The following is a 15,363-nucleotide window of genomic DNA, read 5'->3' on the forward strand; positions in this document are numbered from 1 at the left end:
CGTGTTTGATGTGTTCGTAGTTTGAGTTCAGGGCATTCAGAAGGGGCACACCACTTTGAACTTGATGTCTCTTATAAGGACTTGGGCTTGTGATAGAGAGTTGGCTGTGGAGGTGGTGAGAATTGGTCTGATTCTGGACACGATCACCCAGGAGCTTAGAAGTAATGTGTGAGAAAAAGCCAGGTGACAGGGATGTCTCCAAGGTTATTGGTCTAAACACTTGGAAGGCTGGAGTCACCTTTACTTCTTCACAAGAGAAAGTCACAAGGGCAACAGTATGAAGGAGGGAAAAATTTAGAAAGTCCAATTTTTTTACATAAGTCTTGACAGTTGCTGAGTTTTCTGTAAAACTCTGGTGAGAGTTGCTGTCGGGAGGGTTCCAGCCACACCTCCCCAGAATCATAGGCTTTAGTGGCTGGCCTGGGCCCTTCTGCAGCCAGCTTTATAGAAGACTAAAGAAAATCACACACTGTACACAATTTGATTTAAGAGAACTCAAGAATGTTGTTTTTCAGCCTCCCACTCTTTGTCTTTCTTATCGGAAATGAGGTGAAGCAGCCAGGGGAGATGAAATCTCAGGTCTAGAAATCCTAGCAGGTAATTTGGAAGTTGAAAACAAATCTCCCCTGAAATGCATTAAGCAGGTGAAGGGGATTCCAGCTTCAGCTCTTAAACCACACCTTATCCTGGCCTGGCAAATAACTTCCTCCCAGCCCGGGGCAAATCCCAACTTCCACCCACCAAATGACTGTAGTTAATAAACCTTAAACAACAACAAAAACTCAGAGTGGAAAGAGGAAGACTGATTGGAAGCCAAGATATTCGAAGGGCTGCTCAAGTCTTTCTCTGAAGCTACATTCACAGAAGGAACTGTCTTGAGTGCCTTCAAGAATGGGGAAACAGAGGCATTCACTGCTCCAAGCCTCAAATACCAATAGCCAATACCACAAAGGATTGTACAATCAGAGGACTCCTTAGAGGCAAGGAGAATGAAACACTGTCTCACCTACTTCAAGCATGTTTTCAGGAGTCCTTAGAGAGGGACATCAAGCTAGGAAAGGGAGACGATCAGTAAAAGAAAGGAAGACTCTCAACGAGATGGACTGACATAGTGCCACCAAAATGGCTTTGAGCATGACAGAGATCATAAGAATGGTGCGAGACAGGGCAAGGTTCAGATCTGTTGTTCATAAGTTTGCTATGAGTCATAGCTGACTTGATGCCACCTAACAATGACAATGAGTGAAAGAGAGGAAGACCCTCAACGAGATGCATTGACACAGTGACGGCAGCAATGGACTCTAGTGTATCGGGGGTGGTAAGGATAGGACAGGATTCAGATCTATGGTTCATAGGATCACTACAGGTCATATTCAACTCAACAGCACTCACCAGCAACAATACTACGGCGAGGATGTTAATCATAGGGTTGTAGTATTAACTAGGGTTGTCAGGGTAAGCCTCATTGAGAAGCTAAATGTGAGTGAAGGTTCCAAGGCATGAAGAAGAAAACAACAACAACAACAAAGCGACAGCAAGGTGGACACGTGTTTGATGTGTTCGTAGTTTGAGTTCAGGGCATTCAGAAGGGGCACACCACTTTGAATTTGATGTCTCTTATAAGGACTTGGGCTTGTGATAGAGAGTTGGCTGTGGAGGTGGTGTGTAGGGTGTTAATCATAGGGTTGCACAATTCTGTGGGGGATGAAGGAAATGGGAAGGCTCTTTTGTGAAAAATAATGTATTCAAGCTTTGTCAATAAACCAGAATAAAATTTTTTAAAAAAATAATATAACAAAAAAAGGAATGAATATCAAACTTATTTAAGAAAAGAGCAAATACCTGACATGAGACAAAATATTTATTCTTCTTGATCAGTATTGTCCACTGATTTAATTAGTTCTTTCAAACATGAGGAGCCCTGGTGCCATGTTTCAAGTCAGAACCAACCCATAACTTGACCTTTCAGCAGGTTTTCAGAGACAGTAAATCACATGGGAGGAAACTGCCCATCATTTTTCCGCAGAGCAGCTGGTAGATTCGAACCACATATCTTTGTGTCAGCAGTGCAATTCCTTACCACAAAGCCACCAGAGCTCTGGTAGCATGAGATTGATGTTGCTGTTTGGTTCTGTTGAGTCAACTAGGACTCATAGCCACTCAATGAGCAACAGAGCTGAACTCTGCCCTATTCTGTGCCATCCTCATCATCTCTGATACACTTGAGCCCATTGCCGTAGACACTGTGTCAATCCAGCTCATTAGGGATTTTCCTCTCTTTCACTGACCCTCCATTTACTAAGCATGGTGTCCCTTTCCAGGAAATATCCTCTCCTAGCAACATGCCCAAAGTATGAGAGATGAAGCTTTGCCATCCTTGCCTCCAAGGAGCACTCTGGCTGCACTTTTCCAACACATACCTGTTTATTCTTTTAACATAACAGTCCATGGGAGATCTATGCACCAAAAACTAAAGCCAAAGAGGAGGAAATTGAGGATTTCTACCAACCTTTGCATTCCAAATTGGATCAAACATACAACCAAGATGCATTAATAAGTCTAGCCCTGATGGCATAGCAGTTTAAAATATTGGGTTACTAACCAAAAATCTGACATGTTTTGAGTATATTGCAAGGAAGGACCAGTCCTTGGAGAGGGACATCATGCTTGGGAGGGTGGAGGGAGAGTGCAAGAGAGGAAGACCCTCGATATGATGGATTGACTCAGTGACTGGGGTAAATGGGGGTGGATGTGTCAGAGACAAAGAGGTTGGCTCAGTATAGAGCAGAGTTCAGAGCTGTTGTACATAGAGTTGCTATGAGTCGCAAGAGACTTGATGGCACTTAACCACCACCACCACCATCACCACCACCAAAAGGTTGGAGATTTGAAGCCATCCTATGGCTTTGTGAGAGTGAAGACCTGTCAAGTACTCCTGAAAAAATTAAAGCCTAGAAAATCTACTCTGTCCCATGTGGTCACTATGAGTCGGAAACCATAAGTATCACATTTTGCTGAGCTCTACCAACAAGATAGGATGATCCTATGCTCTGTGCATTTTCAATTCTCATGGATCGTTCTCTTCTTAGAGAAGTAAAAGCTGTCTGTCAGAACTTCCTGCAATGATGCAAATCTTTTCTAGCTACACTGTCAAGTCACCAGCCGCAAGCACCTTGTGAGCACTTGAACTGTGGCTCATGCAAATCAGGAACCAGAATTTTTATTTTTAATTTTCATGAGTTTACATTTAAAGTGCTACATGTCACTGATGGCTATTATTGGCCAATAGGAGATTATGTAGCTTTTTCAAAACTCCAAAGCTATAAAGTGGTATGGAAGCTAGTCTTAGGGTTGATTGAGCCCCCATCCTTATATACGTGTGCCTTCCCCACCCCAGCCAGGTGGCCTCGTTTTGCAGAACGAAAGGCCCAGAAAGGAAACTGACTAGACACACACAATCATTGAAAAATAGAGCCAGACTCCCTGAAGGCCAGGCTTGTATTCAAGACTGCTTTCAAGTGTGTCTAGAGGCCACACAGAACTCCAACTGGAGGTCAAATGGCCCAGTGAGGACTCTGAGACCCCTTATCAATCACTCCTCAGATCCCACCCCAATTGGCTTCTGGTTCTGTGACACACAGATTGGTCTCAACTCTATTTGCACAGCAGCGTTTTCTTTTTCTGCACTTAAAAAGAATGAGTGGAGAGGTGGTAAGCTTCCAGATCCAGCTTTACTCTGTTGAAATGCGCAGCTGCTAAATATTTCCATTTCAGCCACCACCCAAGAGGTGCCCACCAGCTGGCCTGTGTCTGAAAGAAAAGGTTTCACCTGAGTGTGGCCATCGTTCGATTCATCCGAGGCACTACAGTCTCCGAACGATCATGTAACCCACCTCTCCCCTGACCCAAAGCCTCCAAAGGCATCTTGTGGAGCTCTGCTGGCTCCATGTGCTGGACACTGCCCGCTTCGCTGACCCTCACTCTGTTCCCGTCCCTGATCTTCTTGCTGTTCCCCAAACACGTCAAATGTGGCCTGTCCCAGACCTTTGTACTTGATGTTCCTTCTGCCTGGGGTGTTCTTCCCCAGCATTGGCACATGGCTTATTCTCTCTGCGTCCAATTTATGCTCAAATGTTGCATTTTCCGAGAAGTCTCTCTGATTTCCTGTGTGTTAAACAATGCACCCCTCACTCTTTATTCTGCTTCACTCTTTTTAAAGTATGTTTATTCCCATACATGTTTGTTTATCATCCATCTTCCACTGCCCCCACCCATGAAGATGTAAGCTGGGACAGGAGGGACATTGTCTTTTTTTTTACTGAATATTTTTGAAGGAATACATGAATGAGTGAGTGAAAGAATAAATCCAGACTGCTTACCGTGAGTGCAGGGGCTGAGTCAGGAAAGTCCAAGCTTGGCTCGCACTACACGAATCTGCACTTTCATAGTTTGGAGGCTGAACCATGAGAAACAAAGAGATTTGTTGGTTTAGTTTCTTTTGCCCTGGGAAAGTTAAAGATCACAGATAATCCAAAATTCAGTGCCAAGTTCTTTGATTTATTCATGGAATCATTCACAGGGAGGTAAACAAGAGCAAAGGACTGCAAAGTGAACTGTGGAGGGGAAATGATGGAAAACAGCCTGGGGACTCGTGTGGTCCACAGGCCTGGAACTGGCCTGGGCTCCCACTGTACTCACTCAAACTTGGATCCAGAGAATCCCTGATGATTTTCACTCCTAGACCCCTTTTGGGCCAAGCTGCAGCTGTGACTGTTAAGAGTGAAGGGTGACTACGAGAGGAGTGAGGCAGCCAGAGAAATCCTGCCCACATGTGACAATGAAAGGAAGGTACTCTCACTAGAGCCCAAAGGTCACAAAGCTCACAAAGGTCACCCAAATTTCCTAAATCCTGACTTCCCACCACCCCAATTTTTCTTTCTGCCTCCTTCCCCTTTAGTGATATATTTCATTTGATAGGGTTTGGTCTTTATCAGTTGCCTTCTCTTCTCCAGTAAACAAGAGTGTTACAGCCTTGACTTTAAAAAATAAAAACAAAACAGTGATAGTAGCAATTCGGTAAACTAACGAACAAAACATTTGGTACAATAAAAGCTGGTTCTCAGCTGACTATCCTTAGCTTCTGGAAGAATTAAGGGGCTTAATTATGGAGAAACTCTTTGTTAGAAGAATGCGTTCCCCCACTGTGGTAAATATACAAATAACAAAATAGATGCAATTTCAGAGGGTTCACCCACACACACACACACACATATACAATTCAGAGACCTAAATTACATTCATCGTATGTAAACATCACCATCATCCATTTACAAATTTCTCTATCATCTTTAAGAACTTGAATTTTTTTGGTAAAAAATTTCTCTCAGTGTATTCCATAGAAATGTGTCCCTTTAAATACCAACTTTGAAATGTTCAAAGACATAAAATTAGCGACACTTGGAAGAATGTCTGCCACATCGGATATGTTGTTGCTGTTGATTGCCTTCAAGGCAAGCATGACTCAGCGACCGTATGAACAAAAGGCCTGAAACCCTTCTACAACTACCGACATTTATCAAAGTTATAGAGTTTCCAGAGGCAAGTTGTTTAGGAAGTGGATGCCACTCTGCTTCCAAAGCCATCATAGAATGTTATTGGTTGAGTTGCCTGCGATGCATAGTGATCCTGTGTACAGCAGCTCTGAACCCTTCCCCGTCCTGAGCCAGTCTCTGAAAAAATGAATGAAAATAGCAAGTCAAAAGGACAACTAATTGTTGTGTGATACCACAAAGTCAGAACGGACCCATAGCTGACCCTCTGGTGGGTTTTCAGAGGCAGATAATCACACAGGAGGAGATTAACCATCCTTTCACAACGGTAGCACTGAGTAAACCCTAGACTGATAGAAAACATTGCTTGGGTGTTTTACTATATAACTTTTGACAAGCCTCAGCTTCCTTATTTGTAAAATGAGGACAATCTAGCCTAGCTGGATTTAAATTTCCTTCCCAATGCGAACACTTTCTGAGCCTCTAAGAAGCTCTTATTAATCTCTATTCTGGACCCACTTTACTTTGGAGACCACCCACTCACTGTTTCTTAAGCACTAGAGGTTATTTCACAACAATAGTCCCTGAATATCTGTCATGTTCTCATGAAAGAATGTTCAGGAAGGTAGCTTTCATCAAAATAGGAAGTGAAGCCAGGCTGCTATCAGGTAACACAGACTTAACCGAAGTTCCTGCCAGCCCATTTGAGGACTTAGGAGCTCTACTAAATTTCAAAGGTTTTATGGTCAGAGCGATGAGAAGTCATCTCTGTGGCTTGTGGGATTCGGTGCTTATTTTCCTCCTTTCTACAGGTTAGGTCCCTGGGTGTCAAGCAAAGGTACCGTAGCTCTTCCTCTCTTCCCAGGGCCTCAGTGCCATTGTCTCTGCCTCTGTCCTCTAAGGCTAATTCCCACCATTATAAGCACCAGGGGATGCCCAGCACTGATCCAAAATGTTTTCCTGTCCACCTCGGCATTTACTTTGAATTTAGCCACTACCTTCTATTCTGAGAACTTCACAAAGCACCAGTGTAATAGACCTTGGCCTTTTATTTTTTTGCCTCCCAATTTGCCAGGAGGAGAAACAAGAGTCTTAGAAGGTATGGGGGTCACTAGGCCTTGGTTTCCTCAGATGTGAGGCCAAAAAAAAGGTGTTCGCTAATTGGGTCTGCCTCTTTTCTGAGGAGCAATGGCTTGATGTATGTAACCATTACAAAAGCAGGGAGACTTTCTCTTTCCCTCCCCCCTCAATGTTCTTTGGCGCTCTAGTGGTAGTCATTGAGCATTTGATAATAAATGAAAAGACTAGAAGACCCATTGGCCAATCTCTAGAAGAAAGATGTGGCAGTCTGTGTCCATAAATGTTAAAGAAAAACAGTTCCTCAAACTTACTGTCATCTTGTCGCTTCTGACTCAGAGTGACTCTCCATCCGTTTCTGAGGCTGTAAACCCTAAGAGGAAGAGACTACTCATTTTACATACCAGGAACAGCTGGTAAATGGGAACTATTCGGTTAAGTCATTGTGTTAGCAATGCAACTTGCTGTGGACTACACTGTCAGAGCATCCCATAAAGATTTCCAAAATTTTGGACACCCTAAGAGGCAGCTCTACACTGTCCTACAAGATCACTGCTGTTGTTGTTGTTCTGTACCGTCAAGAGTCAGAACCAACACATAGTTGACCATCCAGTAGGTTTTCAGTGGCAGTAAATCACATGGAAGGAGATTGCCCATCTTTCTCCCACAGAGAAGCTGGTGGATTTGAGCCCCATACTTATGTGTTGGCAGTGCAAGTCTTTAACATCAAGCCACCACAACGCCCTACACAGGTTATTGTTTGTTGAATACCGTCGAGGTCGAATCAACTTCAGCAGGTTTTTGGAGTTAATCTCATGAGAAAAGATTGCCCATCCTTCTCCCTTGGAACAATTTGTGGATTCAAACTGCATGTCTTCAGGATTGCAGTGCAACTTCTTGCTTGCTGATAGGGGTCATAGCTGACTTCATGGCAACCAATTTGGTTTGGTTTGGGGTCTTAGGTACTCTAGGAAGAAACATTTTTATGACCTAGTAACAGAACAGCATTAATGAAAATGATGACAACCAGCAGCCTAATCAAACTGATGGCAAAGGTGCCCTATTCCCAAAGGACACTGGGAATTCCAACTCTCTGAAGCCTTAAGTGGCTACTAGGGCCTTTCCGAAGGCCCCAGGACTCAAGCTGATGGCTGATGAAAGGATTTTAACGCGCCACTGAAATTCTCTTTTCCAAAACAACCACTTTGAAACCTGTTAATTACAGACACACAACCAGTCCCAGCCCCAAAAAGGGACCTGGGGCTTTTCCCGGGGAGAGCTGAGCTCCCAGGCTGGCGCTTCCATGGTCCTGCACATGCTTTGTGTTGGGTGAATTAGCTTCAGGAAGAGAATCCAAATTAATTAAAACCACATGGCCACTCCCCCACCCCAGCCTCCTACTCCACCTCCCTCCCTTGGAGACAGGGGGCCAGTTCAGTCTAATTTGGTCCAGTGTTTTTGTTTCCTAAAATCTGTCTTGGGCTCTAGGCCATTAATAGGTTGCAGCTGATTTTAATCGACATGAATCAGAGACCTCACTTCTTTGGTTTTAAGGAGATTACAAATTGTGTGTCCCACAAACTGGGGATGGAAGGGAAAGGCCCTGCGTGGGAAGGTGGGGGGGGGGGGGCAGAGATCCTGGAAGGCACGAAACCTCTGCTCTCCATTAAGCTGGCCCGTGATTGAAGGAGCCAGGAGCTCTCAAAACTGGGAGACGGGCGTTAGGAAGAAGCGAAGGTCCCACTGGGTGTCTCCGAGGTAGAAAAGTAGAATGTGCTCCTGTAGAATTAGAGTTAGAATCAAAGGCCTGGCCAAGCAGAGGCCTTTATTTACCTATTCTTTGACAAACTGATTTTTCAAGTCTTTGGTAAGCATTTACCATGCTATTCTGCATCCAAATTCTGCTCACAACATTTGTTGTATTGTAAATAAAGTTTTATTAGAACACAGCCACATCCTTTTATGTATCTGGGAAATATTTCATTTCTAGTTCTTTTCAGAAGAAGGTTGCTGACTCCAGTTGAAGAGAAGTATGCTATGACAACAAAGGAGAGGCTTCTGATAGACTCAGTTCCCATATTATTCCCAGATTCTAGGTTCCTTCCAAGTGCTATCTTTAAGAAAAGTGTCTTTATGCTCATTTAATCATTGCTAGTAAAAAATAATGTCAACAAATAAGAAACAACAAATTAAAAAAAATAATGCCTTTTTGCCAAGGTTCAAAGCCCTGCCAACCCTACATTTCCATTTTATAGATGAAGAAATGGAGTTACTGAGCTGACAGTCACCTGGGAACCAGCAGCACAACGGAGAAGCACCTGAGGACTTCTGAGGCACAGAAAAATCCTCATTTCCTAATATAACGTGCAGTCTGCATTAATGGAGTTGAGGTGTTTTAATGTAACACTACACAGCCTTCAGTATAGATTGTACCACACTGTCAAGAAAACAGATTCTTACCACTGGAATAATAGGCAACATCATGATGAATGAAGAAGAGACTAAAATTGTCAACAACTTCTTCTTACTTGGATACATAATCAATACCCTTGGTACCAGCAGTTAGGACATCAGGAGACACACTGCTCTGAGAAAATTTGCAGTTAGGGACTTTTCCAAATGATTGAGGAGTAATGATGTCAGATTGAGGACTCAAGTGCATCTGACTTAGGCCATAGTCTTTTCAATCACTTGCTATGTATCTGAGAGCTAGACAATGAATAAGGATGACTGAAGAAGAATTGGGGCCTTTGAGCAGAGGGGTTGGGAAAGAACACTGAACATCTATGGACTTTGAAAAGAACAAACAAATATGTCTTAGAGAGGGTGCAGCTGCAGTGCTCTTTGGAGGCAAGAATGATGAGGCTTTCCCTCACATACTTTGAGCATGTTTCTAGGAGGGATCTGATGCTTGGAAGGGTGGAGGGTCGGTGAAGGCGAGGAAGACCCTATGACTGCCACAATGGGTTCCTGTGTGTTAGGAAGTGTGAAGATGGCTCAAGATAGGACAGGGTTCAGATCATTTGTTTATAGGGTCACTATGAGTTGTATTCAACTCAAAGGCACCTAACAACAACAACATAACCCTGCTTCTTGACTACATATGAAGGTAAGACCATGAATATGAAAGATCACAGAAGATCTGATGTCTTTGAATTGGGGTGCTGGTGAAGAGCATGGAACATATAATGGATTGCTGAAAGAATGAACAAATCTGTCTTGGAAAATGTTCGGCTAAGAGTGCTTCTTGAAGGCAAGGATGGTGCAACTTCATCTCACGTACTTTGGACTGGGTGGGGCCTGTACCCCAAAAAGGACTACATGCTTGGAAAGGCAAGGATCAGAGATTGAGAAACAGACCCTCAAGAAGATAGATTCACACAGTGACTGAAACACTGGGCTTACGTACGCACAGCCCAAAGTTTGAGGATGGTGGAGGGGTGGGCAGGACTTTGTTTTGTTGTTCATAAGGTCACTATGAGTCGAAATCAATAAGATGAAACCTAACAACAAACAACAACCCTTCCTGAGGTGTGCAGCCCTGGTCATTTTACAAAGCTTTTCCAACATGTGATTCCACAAACAATCCCATGAGCAGCTGAGAGTAGCATGTCTCTGTTTTAAGTAAAGGGACATAGCAGTGGATGACAGCGGAGCAGAGGTGAGATTCTGTAATGCCATATTACACTTATCCCTTGAAAATAACTTTTATTCAAGACACAATGATTTGTGAGTGGTGGCGATGATTGTTCCAGATCTTCTGGGCCTCTCGCCAGCCCCCACTGCGACGAGACCCCGGGGCTGGCTGTTCTGCTCTCACATGTGCCACTGAGACAGCCCTTGGCCTCAGGTTCTTGCAGCCTGAGAGTGAGGGGAGATTCGTAGCTAAGTGACAAGCACAGCCATGAAAGTACACGTGGGCGCTTGGGGAGAACAAAGTAGTAGAATACAAGCCTTTCCAAAAATCAACCCTTCTATCAGGTCCCCTAAGGTAGGACAGTCCAATGAAGAGACTGCTCTCTGGAAATGCAATCAGGCACCCTTCCAAGGCTTTTAGGGGCAAAATAACTCTTTCTGGAATCATCTTTGGGAGAGACAGAGAAGCCTGCAAAGTGAGCAGTCTCACAGGGACTAGTCTTGGCAGGTAAATGGATAAAAGCCACTGCCTGGGACCAGCAAGAGCAAGTGCAGGCCTCTTCCCAGAGGAACCCATTTCCGCCTTTCTCTGGGGGTTCTGAGTCAGGGCCAGGCCCTGGCTCCAGGTGGAAAGCTTTCCAGCCAAAGAAGGAGGTCCCCCTGGACTGCAATCAGTGGTCCTGAATGTCAGGTAGCAGTTCTGCCTGGGCTTGAATGGGACCACAGATCCACATGGAGGGCCACACCAGCTTCATACGGAATGTCGTCTCTCTGCAGTATATTAGCTAACTGACGGGTGGAGAATCCCTGTGAGGAATGATGACCTAGACCTCGCTCTACCCACTCTTCCTGGTCCACTTTCTTTGGTAAGTTTTTTCTTGAACTTCAGGGAGCACCTCAGAGAAATTTCAGGAGTCAGAAAGCTACAGAGAAAGGCCAACTGAGCAGGGAACAAATGTACAGCAAAGTCCCATCACCAAAACCAGCTGGAGGCCTGAGTGAGACCAGGAAAGAGTCTAAGAAATGACCCCATCAACCTCTCTGAGTCCCGTGACCATCAGGACTCAGTGGTCAGAGATGTCCATAAGCAAGGTGTGAAACCTGACCTGAGGGCAGACAGCCAAGACTTCCTTTGGCTTCTACCTCCCAGTAACCCTCCCACACACATTGTCTGATAGCACTGAAAGTTGTGGCTGTTAGTTCTGTTTTGTCTACAATTGGCTTCCTGCTAGGTTTAGGCTTTTTCCATGTCGTGGAATCCAAAAGCCATTGAGCTGATCGTACTGCTTTTTTGGGGTCTAGGTAAGGAGTGGGGCAGAGAGTCATGGGTCTCCTTTAGGGGCACGAGAGGCCTAAGTAGGTTTCCACAAGGCCCTCTCCTGTTTGGAGAAGCCTTGCTCGAATTGTGCCTCTTTAGTAATGGCCCTGTGGGTCATTAACACCAGAAAGCGCCACAGTTAACAGTCATCACCAAGTATCTATCATGGACGAGTCACCACACAGATGAAGAAACTGGCAAGATTTATCCCAAGGGGGTCACAGGCACAAGAGTTTATAGATTGGAATTATTCCTTATATTGAGGGGTTCAGAAATGGGTGTTCGTATATCTGCCACAGATACAGTGTTTGGCCAAATTCCCCAACTTCCTTGTGCTGTGTCTGTCTGAGGACCCTGACTGATGTGGAACCGTCATACAAAGAGCACCGTGTTTCAGTCAAGCTCTTCCCTCCTGTGCGACCAGCCAGAGCCAAGTGAGAATAAAGCGAAGTGCAAACGCTCATAAACACTTCCTGGGGCTGGGCTCGCAAACAGAGGCTCAAAGTGGAGCGAGCCAGACAAGTTTAAAAACACATAAACACGCACACAACAGTCAGCTGCTAGCGGCTGAGTAGGTCTGCCTTGAAAGAGAGTTTGAAGCAATGAGGAAGAACAGGGTCTTAAAATGAGTTAAACCTTTCTCCCCTCCAAGCATATAGAGATGGACACTGTGGGTGAAAACGGAAAATGTATTTCTTTTGTCCTCAAAAGAAACAGGCAGCAAAACCATTTAGCAATCACCCCTCCCTTGTTCCCTTTCCATGGCCTTTCAGCATATTCATCCTCTAATGTTTGGAGTTTTGACTACAATCCTTCTCCGTGTCTTATATAAACAAGGACTGATAACTTGCTCAGAAAACAAGCTTCCTTAGCACTGAATGTGCGCTAACCTGTGAGTTGGGGCATTGCCAGATTTTTCTCCCTGAGCATTTTTACAAAATCTCAAAACTGTCCCTCAGCTTCCTCGCTGCACCCTTGAACATGGGCATCCATTGTGCAAGCACACACAGAAGTGCAAAATTACCCCTCAGTTCAAACAGTGTATAATACCCATTTGCACACACACGTGCACACACACTCACAGTCCCCAACTTTCCGCATACATGCTCATTCAAACACCTAAGTGTATACGTTCTCCCCTTGACCTCTCGGACACATACACCACTCTATGTCCCCTCAAGGTGTTCCCAGCACACACGAACTTAAGGACTAAACGGGTTTATATTTCTGTGCCGTGTCTGCATGCAAGCACACACAGCTGCATTCCGACCGGCTCACTCACAACCATGACAAGGTTGGGTCTGCTAGCAATTGTTTTTCATTTGTCACTAACAGGGCATTCATGTAACAGAGAGGAGGTCACCAGAGGTTTGCCATCCATTTTATAGCACTCCCTCTGAGCCCAAGTTCTGAGAAGGTGGCTTTTAAAAATTACATGTGGACAGCAGGGAGAAAAAGGAATCCCTTTCCATTTTCTGCCTGAGTGTCACTCACTAATGAATGTTCTGGATTGTTCCAGGGATCTCTTTATTTGTTGTCCTGCCTGAAATTGAGCTGGGAGGATGGTGACTCAGTTAAAGGATTTCTGGAAGTCCTACCTCAGAATTCTGCTCTGTCACTTCATATTACACCAATTATTCTGGACCCAGGCTGCTGTGTTCTCTGTGGACCTGAGTGGGATGCACCAGACAGACAAAAAGCAATGTGGGTAGAAAAGGAAAGAGATAAAAGTGGACCTTATGTAACCTCTATCCTCTGGGGAATTTTGACCCACAAGGAAACCTATCTAGCACATATCTTCTTGTTATTATTGTTAGACACCATCAAGGTGAGCAGTGACTCGTAGTGACCCTGTGAACAACAGATCTGAACCCTGTCCTAGCCTGTGCTATCCTCACAATCTGACACACTTAAGCCCATTGCTGCAGTCACTGTGTCAGTCCACATGGTTGAGGGTCTTGCTTTCCTTCGTCATCACCCCAGCTTTCTGAGCACGATGTCCTCTAAGGAATAGTCTTTCCCAGAGACATGCCGCAAGTATGCAAGACAAAGCTTTGTCATCTTTGCTTCCAAGAAGTACTCTTGCTTTACCTTCGCCAAGACCTATCTGTTTGTTCTTTTGGCAGTTCATGGGACATTCAGTGCTCTTCTCCAACATCATAGTTCAAAGGTATCAATTCTTCTTCTGCCATCCTTATTCATTGTCCAGCTCTCAGCAGCATAGCAAGTAAGTAAATATAGGATTCCTTAACTCAATCTCAACTATAGAGAATGTTCTGATGATTTTTTCAGCAGATATACTGTTACTGCTGACAATAAGGCTGACTAATGCATGGGCCTGGTTTTTGGTGTTTTTGTTTGTTTGTTTTCCTATCTAAGAGCCAAATTATTATGCTTAATTATGCTAAGAAATTGACAAATGTCACCTTCTTTCTGGGTGGATCTGTTCAAAGGGGATGTCCTTAGCTACCTCATTTACCCACAGGAATTTATGGTGTGCACCCCAAGCTGCTAGAAATTTGACAATTCTCTCAAATTGCCCAGAATTTTACATCCTATTCATCACAGCTACAGCCCAAGTTTGTTGTACATATAGTGTAGATCCTTTCCCCTTCATCAAGTCTACAGACTTCACTGGAAATCACCATGCAGAAATAGTTGTTGTGAGCTGTTGAATCAGAACAGATTCACAGCTAATCCCCCAGTGGGTTTTCAGAGGCAGTAAATCACAAGGGAGAAGATCGTCCATCCTTCTACCAAAGATTCAAATCCTAGATTTGGACCATATGCCTTTGGATTGCAGCACTGCTTCTTTCCACTAAATCAACAGAGCTTCCTATGCAGAAATTAAAAGACTTAAAAATTCACAGCTCAGTCAAGACCAAACCAACAGACACATTGCTGACCACCCACACCCATCCCCAGCAGATTTCCAAGAAGAGAAGATTGTCCTTCTTTCTCCTGTGGAACCTCTGATGGATTCAAACCACCAGACAAGCACTTCTTTGGGCTAGCAGAGAAACTCCCTGTGGACTGTGCCACAAGAGCAAGAGCTACACCATCAAACGGCTCCACGTCCAGTAAAGAACTTTGTGCCTAATGCAGAGCAAGAGCTACACCATCAAACGGCTCCACGTCCTGTAAAGAACTTTGTGCCTAATGCTATTTGACAATGGAAAGTGATCGAAAAGTCATATGCAAAGGAGCTCTGGTGATGTATCCCTCCCTTCCTTCCTTCCTTCCTTCCTTCCTTCCTTTCAAGAAAGACTATTCTTTTGCTACTGAATTCCCTTTCTCCCCCTCCTATCTTCTTTAGGTCACAAGGAAGTTTGCCTTCTCAATCTTCAGAGAGGAACACCAGTCCAGACAGTTTCTTTCTGCCATTGTGTGAGATATGCATAGTGTCTGGTACAGCACTACTTTGGAGAGTGGTCCAGTCCAGGCCTCTGTGCTCTCATAACTCTACTGTGAGTATATCCATTGAGGCACCTAAATAAACACAGGTCTAAATGAAAGAATGTGGATGTGGGCAAACAAAGGGAGATTTACACAACATGCTGGCCAAAATGGAAATCTAATTCCTTGGTGTTAGTTTCCTAGAGCTGCCATAACAAACTGTGGCCTTAACAAGAACAGAAATTTATTTTTCCCAAATCTGGGGACTAGTAGCCCTAAATCAGACTGTAAGGGAAGATCTTTTCCCTCTTTCTTGGTTTCTAGCAACTCCAGAAATCACTTGGCTTATAGCTGCAATATAACTCTGTCTGTTGCCCACTCCTCTTT

Source organism: Elephantulus edwardii, unplaced genomic scaffold (genome assembly GCF_000299155.1).
Source record: "Elephantulus edwardii isolate Elephantulus edwardi_28Jun2011 unplaced genomic scaffold, EleEdw1.0 scaffold00037, whole genome shotgun sequence".
In the NCBI taxonomy this organism is placed as follows: Eukaryota; Metazoa; Chordata; class Mammalia; order Macroscelidea; family Macroscelididae; genus Elephantulus; species Elephantulus edwardii.